The 10,000-nt window shown below is 39.4% G+C and overlaps 1 long non-coding RNA gene across 2 annotated transcripts in view; it reads right to left on the reverse strand.

Moving 5' to 3' along the window:
- Positions 1 to 6,462: 6,462 nt before the first annotated feature.
- The window catches only part of LOC147469606 (uncharacterized), a 144,473-nt gene continuing 140,935 nt past the window's right edge, over positions 6,463 to 10,000 (reverse strand). For both annotated transcript variants that reach the window (XR_015191954.1, XR_015191953.1), the window contains exon 2: positions 6,463 to 6,695. This is a non-coding gene — a long non-coding RNA (uncharacterized LOC147469606). The remainder of the gene's footprint in view (positions 6,696 to 10,000) is intronic.

Below are 10,000 nucleotides of genomic sequence, written 5' to 3' on the forward strand. Positions count from 1 at the left end.
TGCTAATGGGAACTGCAAGATGACATTTGCCGATAATTGTAAGATGGATGAGGGAGATGAGGGGGAAGGGGTATGGGGGGGGAGATGAGGGGGGGAGGGGTATAGGGGGAGATGTTTCTAAATGGGGAGGGGGTGGGGAAGGGGGGAGGGGAGGGGGGAGGGGGGGAAGTGGGAAGGGAGGGATGGGGACGGGGGAGACAGGGATAGAAAGAGAGAGAGAGAGAGAGAGAGGGGGAGAGAAAGAGAGTGAGTGAGAGAGAGAGAGAGAAAGAGATAGATAGCTAGATTGGTAGATAGACAGATAGAGAGATATATAGAGAGAAAGAGATAGATAGATAGAGAGAGAAAGATAGATAGATAGACAGAGAGAGAGAAAGAGATAGATAGATAGATAGATAGACAGAGATAGACAGAGAGAGAAAGATAGATAGATAGACAGAGAGAGAAAAAGAGATAGATAGATAGATAGACAGACAGAGATAGATAGAGAGAGAAAGATAGATAGATAGACAGAGAGAGAAAAAGAGATAGATAGATAGATAGATAGACAGAGATAGATAGAGAGAGAAAGATAGATAGATAGACAGAGAGAGAAAAAGAGATAGATAGATAGATAGACAGACAGAGATAGATAGAGAGAGAAAGATAGATAGATAGACAGAGAGAGAAAAAGAGATAGATAGATAGATAGATAGACAGAGATAGATAGAGAGAGAAAGATAGATAGATAGACAGAGAGAGAAAAAGAGATAGATAGATAGATAGATAGATAGACAGAGATTGACAGAGAGAGAGAAAGATAGATAGATAGACAGAGATAGACAGAGAGAAAGACAGATAGATAGAGAGAGAGATAGATAGATAGATAGATAGACAGAGAGAGAGTTAAATAAATAGATAGATAGATAGAGAGAAAGAGAGAGAGCTAAATAGAGAGAGAGAGAGAGATAGACAGAGAAAGAGACAGAGAGGAAGAGAGATAGATAGATAGAGATAGAGAGAGAGAGAGAGCCCCCATACATACGCCGCACATTCCGCCTCCTCAATCACACTCTGCCTCACACTGTCGATCACCATCAATTATCGTTAGCCTCGGCGCGAGCGCGACATCTGAGGCAACAGGATTATGCAAACAAAGCAAATTTATGGCTGGAGTTTTTTTTTTCTCTCTCTTTTTTTTCGCATTTTCATTGTTTTTTTTTGTTTGTTTGTTTGTTTGTTTGCTGTCTTCGTGCTGGGTTGTTTTGTTTGTTTCTTTATTTTTTTGTTCTTCTTTTCTCTTTTTTTCTCTCTCTCCCTCCCTCTCACTCACCCTTCCTCCCTCTCCCTCTCTCTTTCCCTCTCCCTCCCCCCCTCTCTCTTTCTCGCTCTCGCTCTCTTTTTCCCCATCCCCCCTCTAGCTCTCTCTTTTCCCCCTCTCTCTCTCTCTCTTCCAAGACCCCCGCCCTCCCTCTCTCGCTCTCTCTCTCTCTCTTCCAAGCCCCCCCCCCCTCTCTCTCTCACTCTCTCCCTCCCCCTCCCTTCCTCTCCCTCCCTCTATCTCCCCCCATCTCCATAACCCCCCATCCACCATCACCAACCCCCTCCTCCCTCTTCATCCCCACATATACACCTATCAGAGCGCGTCATCACCTCAACTCGGGTGCGTTAGTGTCTGCGAAGAATTATCTTCCCGTTAAGAGACTAGACTCTCTCTTAACTCTCTTAAGACACACTCTGGACTCACGACACGCAATCAGCCGAGTACAAGAAACCTCAGCATCTCAGATCTCGGATAACGTCACACGCAAGCAAGCAAGCAAGGAAGCAAGCAAGCAAGCACTCACGGGGGGAGGACGTGAGGGACGGTCGGTAAGCAGGGAGAGATATTTTGAGATGCTTTTCGTCTGAGGGATTGTGGGTGGGTGGGGGTGTGGGTGGGGGGGTGGGGGGATGGGGTGTGTGGGGGATGGGGAGGGGGTTGGGTGGGGGTTGGGTGGGGGTGGTGGTAGGAAAATGGAGGTGTGTGGTATGGGGTTTGGGTGGTGTGGGGGTGTGGATGGGTGTGGTGTAGGTGGGGGTATGGGTGGGGGATGGGGTGTGGGTGGGGGGATGAGGTGTGGGTGTGGTGGAGCTGGGGTGTGGTGTGGGGGTGTAGGTGGGGGGAGGGTGGTGTGGGTGGGGGGCAGGAATGGGGTGGGGAGATGGGGTGGAGTGGTGGGGGATGGGGTGTGTGGTGGGGGCGTGTGGGTGGGGTGTGGGATGGTGTGTGGGGGTGGATGGGTGTGGTGTGGGTGGGGGACAGGATATGGGGGTGTTGGGGTGTGGGGGGAGGGGTTAAAAAGGCCATGTTGCTTCTGCTGCTTCTTGTTCTTGCACGAGCTTTTTCTGGTTATCTTGCAAAATGGAGGAGACTTTGATGATGATGCAGTTGTGAGTCTGGTTGCCTTGGTTGCAAGATAAGGATCGTGAGCGCTTATGACTATGCTGATCGAGTCACACACACATACACACACGCACACAGGGACAGGGAAACACACACAAACACACATAAACACACACACACACACATACATACACAGAAACACACACACGCACACACACAGGGACACACACACATACACAGAAACACACACGCGCACACACACACACACACACACAGGGACACACAAACAAACACACACACAGGGGCACACGAAGACACCTAAACACACACACCTAAACACACACACACAGGGATACACACGCATAAATACACACACACAGACACATATATACACACGAACACGCAAAGGGACACACAGGGACACGCACAAACAACCACACACAAACACAAACAAACACACACACAAACAAACACACATCAACACACACACACAGCGATATACACACCTAAACACACACACACAAACACACACACACAAGCAACACAAAACCCGCAATAAAACGACCAAAATCAAAACCAGTCATACATTTCCCCGCGTGGTCAGAGCGCCACAACATCCACACTAAAACTACAACTAATGATATTAATGATATAATAAGGATAATATCACAAACGATAATTATGAAGCTCCACCCACACACGATCTCCCTTTCTTAAGAGTGTGAAATGTTTTGTTTGAGTATAAAAGCCAGCGCGGTTAATCAAAATTCGATACACGTAATTACCAACGAGACAGGACCCATTGCTCTTTGCATTATATTGGTTGCAAGTCCTCCTGTTTTTATTTTACGGTTGACAGACACCGTAATACGGAACGAATGAGCGAAGGAGCCTCTGTGATTAGTAATTAAAATCCGTACAAATTATCGAATTAGGCGTATCAATCATGATAATAAATGTGCAACTGGGACGGTTTCGTTCTTGCAAATTATGATCAACAAGGGAATAATGGTTATCAGGGAACATGCATTGCCACTGTTAGATAATGCATGACATGTTAAAACGTCGAATCAATATAATTCTGTTCTTTAGATAATACGAGGGTTTACATGAATTTATAAATTAAGATCTAGATGATATAAAAATACATTTGAATTCTATCTTTGGAAGGAATATTATTTGCAAGAGTTTGAGATCTTTCGTCTAATGATTTATTCATTCATATTGGATTCTTACAATTGTAGGCTCTTTTTATCTATTTATTATTATTATTTTTTTTTTTGGGGGGGGGATTGTTCCTGAGACACCCCCTCTCCTCTCCCCCTTCCCCCCTCCCTTCTCCTTCCTCAACTCTTCCTCTCTCTCTCTCACTTTCCGATACTAGATAAGTCGTATCTAATTGTTATATAAGTTAGTTATTTTATCAGCTTGTCATCTACCTTTGGTAAAATATACGACAGCCATGTAATATATAGATATTTTTTTTATCCTCCCATGTTATATATAAATATTTTTATACCCCCCTTCCATCTAGACCTCCCCCCTCCTTCCCCCCTCCCCCACTCCTACCCTTACGCCTCCACCAGCCCCTTATCATCATTATTGTTATAAAAATAATCCCCAGTAACCCAATTAATGAATAATTAAACAAACAAACAAACAAACAAACAAACAAGCAGATCAATAAACAAATGAATAACCAAATGAATAAAAACTAACAAAACAAAAACACAAAACAAACAAACCAACAAAGACCAAACAAACAAGACAAAACAAACAAAAATAAGCCACCAGCCATCAGCCACCCCGATGCGCCTTCCACCGCTCATGTTTACTAGCGCTAATACTAGCAGCGTAGCACCTCTCGCTAGTCTCGCTGCTACGACCTAGCGAGAGTGACTTAAGAGGGACATTCGGAGGAAACCGCCCAAGCACCTCGGCGCCGTGGCTGACGCTGCTGACGTCCAGAACTGACGCTGACTCCGACCGTATTTGCTGAGCTTGGGGGCACGTGGGTTTTGCTCTCTCTTTCTCTTTCTCTCTTTCTTGCTCTCTGTGTTCTTCTTTCTCTCTCTGTCTCTATGTCTGTTTTCTTCTTTCTCTCTATGACTCTCTGTCTCATTCTCTTTCTCACGTTGTCTCTATGTCTGTCTCTTTCTCTCTTTGTCTTTCTTCCTCTGTCTCTTTCTCTCCCTCTCGTCTGTTTTTTTTTTCTTTCTTTCTTTCTTTATCTGTCTTTCTATCTGTGTCTATCTATCTTTATTCTCTCTCTTTCTCTCTCTCTTTCTCTCTCTCTCTCTCTCGTCCGTCTCTCTCTCTCTTTCGTCCATTTCTCTCTCTCTTTATCTCTCTCTCTCTCTCTCTCTCTCTCTCTCTCTCTGTCTTTCGTCCGTCTCTCTCTTTCGTCCATTTTTCTCTCTCTCTCTTTCTCTTCCATTTCTCTCTCTCTTCTCTCTCTCCCTCCTTTTCTCTCTCTCTCTCTCTCTCTCTCTCTCTCTCTCTCTCTCTCTCTCTCTCTCTCTCTCTCTCTCTCTCTCTCTCTCCACCTATCCCTCTTTCTCACCCTCTTTCATCTGAGGCTTTTTTCCTTGGCGAGAGAGTAACACTTTTCGTTTGCTTCGGTTGTTCAACTTCGTTTCTTCACTTTTAATAACGTCTTTCAATATTTCATAACGCATATGACGGTATAACATTCAATATTGCAAAAGTCTTCCTTCAAAATCTATGGCGAATTAGAAGCTCTTAACTTTGTTAAACTCTACGGTAGCAACAACTCATCTTTGGTTTCCGATTGATTAGTATTTTGTTTATGTTGGCGATTTATAGAAAACAAAAACAAAAAAAAACATGAATTTTGCGCTTGGGAAATATGTATATAATGTTATTGTTTCGGGCTATGGTAAGTTTGTATGGTACTCTTTTTTAGATTTTTGTTTCCGTTAATGATAATTAAATCAGTTTAGCGAATTTATAATCGATTCAACAGAAGGTACAGACTTGATAACAAACGTCATTATTTCCTTTTTTTCATATTTACATATATATATATATATATATATATATATATATATATATATATATATATATATATATATATATATACACCAAACCTCATAATACTTCCGCTTAAAAACCCACACACAAATAAATCGCAAAAACCATAAAAACAACAAAAAAATCACCCAAAAAATCACTGGAAAAAAAAAGACGAGCAAAAACAGTATGTCACCTACCTGTGCTGGTGACGTCATTGGTAAGAATGGGGTTCTTACCTGGCAAGATGACGTCATTTGTGAGCTGGTGGTCGGTGTGGAGACCGAGGAGGAAGTAGTTCATTAGGAGAACCTGCACAGCCACCATTTTGACAACTCTGGTCGGTAGATTAAGATTTAAATAAAAATGAAAAAAGGTAAAAGTAATGATGATAAAAAAAATTGTCAGTGGAGTTTTTTTTTTTTTTTTTTTTACTTTGTTTTTTTTCTGTTAAGTGTCTGGATAAATCACTTTCTGGTTGTGGATCACTTTTTGGGTTGATATTCTCTGGGTTCTTTTTATCATTGTTTTATTTTTTTCTTCTTGTTTGTTTTATTCCTTTATGTGTGAAGTCTTTGCTCCATCTGTGTTTTGTTTTTGTTTTCTCTCTCTCTTTCTCTTTCTGCACGTGTGTCGTGTCTAAAATAATTGAGAGAAAGAAATCCTTGATTGTTGGCTAAACCATTATCATCATTTTTCTTAATCATCAAACACTTTGCATATCATTATGCACACGCAATTAAAGCTATTATTGTTTTTTTTCCAGCTCTCTTGCTTTATCCTTTCTTAACTTATGAATGCATTATTATCTAATTTTCTCTTGTATCAAGATAGGGTTGATTTTCCATTTGTAATAGATGTGTCTTCTTTTTCAAAAGGTGTTCTCTTCCTCTTACTCTGCTGTTTTTACTCTCTTTCTATCTTTCGGGGGCTGTATATCTTCCTTTTCTTCTACAAGAGTCTTTTTTTCTTTTCTTTTTTCTCCTCTTTAACTCCTTCAAGATTTTCCTTTTTTCTTTTTCGTCCACAACAAATTTTGTTTTCTCTCTCTTTCTTTCTTCTAGAGAGATATTATTCCCTCTCTTTTCCTCCTCCAATAATTTCTTATATCTTTTTCTTTACTTCCTTCACCTCCTCTTCCTCCTCCTCTTCCTAATTCAAAAGCTGTCCCTCTTCCTCCTCTTCCTTAACAGCTGTTTCTCCTCCTCTTCCTTCCCTGTAAGAGCAAGTTCCTCCTCTCTTCTTCCAGACAGACGTTGGACCTCATGACGGGCTCGAGCGGTTCTTCTGGTCGGTTCTGGAGAAAATAAGAAAAAAAATATGAATTAATGTATGGAGAGGAGAGGCATGGAGAAAGATAGATAGAGAGGGAGGGAAGGAGGGAAGGAGGGAGGGAGGGAGGGAGGGAGGGAGAAAGGGAGGGAGAGAGATAGAGAGAGATAGATAGAGAGAGAGATAGAGAGAGATAAAGAGAGATGTATAGAAGAAGGGATATATATAGATAGATAAAGAGATAAAGAGATAGATAGATATAGATAGACAGATGGATAGATAAAAAGATAAATAGATAGATAGGTAGATAGATAGATAGATAGACAGATGGATGAATGGATAGATAGATAGATACATACATACATACATACATAGATACATACATAGATACATAGATAGAGAGAGAGAAAGGGAGAAATAGAGAGAGAGAAAGAAAGAGAGAGAGAGAGGGAGCGACCGGAGAAGTAATTAAAGCCACCACAAAGCATGTTGAAAAAAGTTGCACCCGCTACTCCCGCGAGAACCCTACAACTCTAATGAATAAATAATTGATTCACTATATATAGATTCAGAACACAAATTGCACGTCTTGATTGCAACCATTATCTCGGTCGGAGAGTAGAATTAGTCTTAGTTTAAATATTCTGTATGCAAATATTGTCAGATTTGAATATAATGCCGGTCCTGTAAAAATGGTTATTTAGGGTATAATCTATCACTGGTCTGGCTGATTCATTTTCATAAGTCAGTGGCGCAAAAAAAAAAAAAAAAAAAAAAAAAAAAAAAAAAAACGGGTGAAGAAATCTGTAGGATATTGAGATATTTATATTACACTGCGTCAGGAATGCGTGGATAATAGTCGGTATACTGAATAGTGTGGTGAATCTATGATTATATATATACTGCTCATGTAATTGCCTAAATTATCATATATCTCTATCTGTGTATATCTATCTATCTATCTATCTATCTTTCTACATATATATATATATATATATATATATATATATATATATATATATATATATATATATACATACATATCTGCATGTATATCTATATATCTATTTATACCATACATAAACACAAGAAAGACAAAAAAAAAAAAAAAAAAAAAAAAAAAGAGACCGTCAAACCCATAGAATCTCCAAAAGAAGAAAAGAGAGAAAGAGAGAGAGAGAAAGAGAGAGAGACAGATTGAAGGATAGATAGATAGAGAGAGAGAGAAAGAGGGGGGAGGAGAGAGAAAGAGAGAGAGAGACAGAGAGAAAGAGATAGTTAGAGAAAGAGAGAGAGAGAGAGAGAGAGAAACAGACAGAGACAGAGAGAGAGAAAAAAAAACAGAAAAAAAAGAAAAAAAAAAAACTCGGCCCTTTATAAAGCCGTCGAGCGAGACCGCGCCGCGTCATGGTGCGCGGATTCCTAGCGCCGTGAGAGACATCGATGCTATCTTAAATAGTGATCCACGACGCCGTAATGAAGGAGGGAGAGAGTGAGAGAGAGAGAGGGAGGGAGAGAGAGGGAGAGGGGGGGGAGGGAGAGATAAAAAGAGAGAGAAACGGACGAAAGAGTGAGAGAGAGAGAAGAGAAGAGAGAGAGAGAGAGAGAGAAAGGAGGGGGAGAGAAGAGAAGAGAGAGAGAGAGAGAAACAGAAAGAGACGGTAGTTGTCGGTGTGTGTGTGGGGGGGGGGGATAATTCGTGCGATTTCGGTTGTGGATTCGGTTTTCGTGTGGTTGGTATTCGTGTCCAGGACGTGTTGGTGGATTGTCTTTCTGACTTGTAGATTGATTATATTCTGGCATTGTTATTGATGTTTATGACGTGTTGGTGGATTTTCTACGTAATATGTGAAGTATCTTTTTTATTCTGGTATTGGTATTGTTGTTAAGGACTGGGTATCACTGTCTTTTTTTTTCTTTTTTTTTATTTATTAGTCTTTTATTCTAATTCTTTATGTGGTGGTATTCGCATTTAGGTTAAGATGGTGCATTTTCTTTTTCTTGCGTGGATATTTTTATACTTTAAGACAGGTTGTTGTTTTTCCTATCTTGTGGATTCTATATAGGTTTGCAGTCGTCTATGATATATAATGACGGATTTTCTTTTTCAATTCGATCTTTTTTTTGTTTGTGTTTAGGAATTTGGATAGGAATTTGAAGTGTTTTATTGTAATTACCTTCGTAAAATGTTTATCAGAAAATAGAAATATATTTATTTATCTCTCTCTCTCTCTCTCTCTCTTTCTCTCTCTCTCTCTCTCTCTCTCTCTCTCTCTCTCTCTCTCTCTCTATATATATATATATATATATATATATATATATATATATATATATATATATATATGTATGTATGTATACCCACAATACAAACAAACAAACAAATCACACAAAAAACAGCAAAAAAAATCCACAAACAACCAGAAAGCCAAACGAGAGGGAAGTCAAAAAAAAAAAAAAAAAAAAAAAAAACAGCATTCTCTCACATACAGCATAACTCCAAATATGCCAACGGGACATACCTGGCACTGATAAATACCTCCAGAGGATAGCATGTTTTATCCCACATCGAGAAGAGCGGCTGCTGATGGTAGATCTGACCTTATTTGCCGGTCGGAAAAATATTTTTGGATAATATTTTTGGATTTTTTTTTTTTTTTTCAAATCGAGTATACGAGTCTTGGTTGAAAAATTGGGAATAAAGATTTTTTTTTTCAAATGAATGAATGAATGAAAATAAAAGGGAAAAAGAGAGAACACATATTTTGTTTGTTCTTTGTTTTGTATTTTTAACGTATTGTAAGCACCCCCCCCCCACAAAAAAAAAAAAAAAAAAAAAAAAACAATAATAATAATAAATAAAATAAAAATTAAGAATAAATATAAAAATATACATATAAAAATATCAAAATATCAACCAAAAAACAAGAAAAAAGCCCATCCTCACGTTCTCCCCAATCTTATCATTCAGAATCAATATAATGCAAATACAGACCTTGAACAACTTTCTCAACAATGTCCCCGGCAACAAAACAATAAATAATAACCTCCCCCTGACCTCAAATAATAACCTTTGACCTCAAAGTTTATAACTCAACACCAAAGGAGATGAAACTTCTGATGGTGAGATCGTGTTACTTCTTCTCTCAATGACGTTGTCTCGGTTCTGGCGTGAGATGTGGAGGGAATTTGCAAGAAAAGGTGATGGAAATGTTTGGGAAATGTTTAAGGATGTTTGAGGATGTTGATTAAAATGTTTAAATGATTAAATGAGAAAAAAAAGAATGTCTGAGAAAGGGTGAAAAAATGTTCGGGAAAAAAGAATGTTTGAGA

Source organism: Penaeus japonicus, unplaced genomic scaffold (genome assembly GCF_977035675.1).
Source record: "Penaeus japonicus unplaced genomic scaffold, GWHDUDI00000001_assembly GWHDUDI00000020, whole genome shotgun sequence".
In the NCBI taxonomy this organism is placed as follows: domain Eukaryota; kingdom Metazoa; phylum Arthropoda; class Malacostraca; order Decapoda; family Penaeidae; genus Penaeus; species Penaeus japonicus.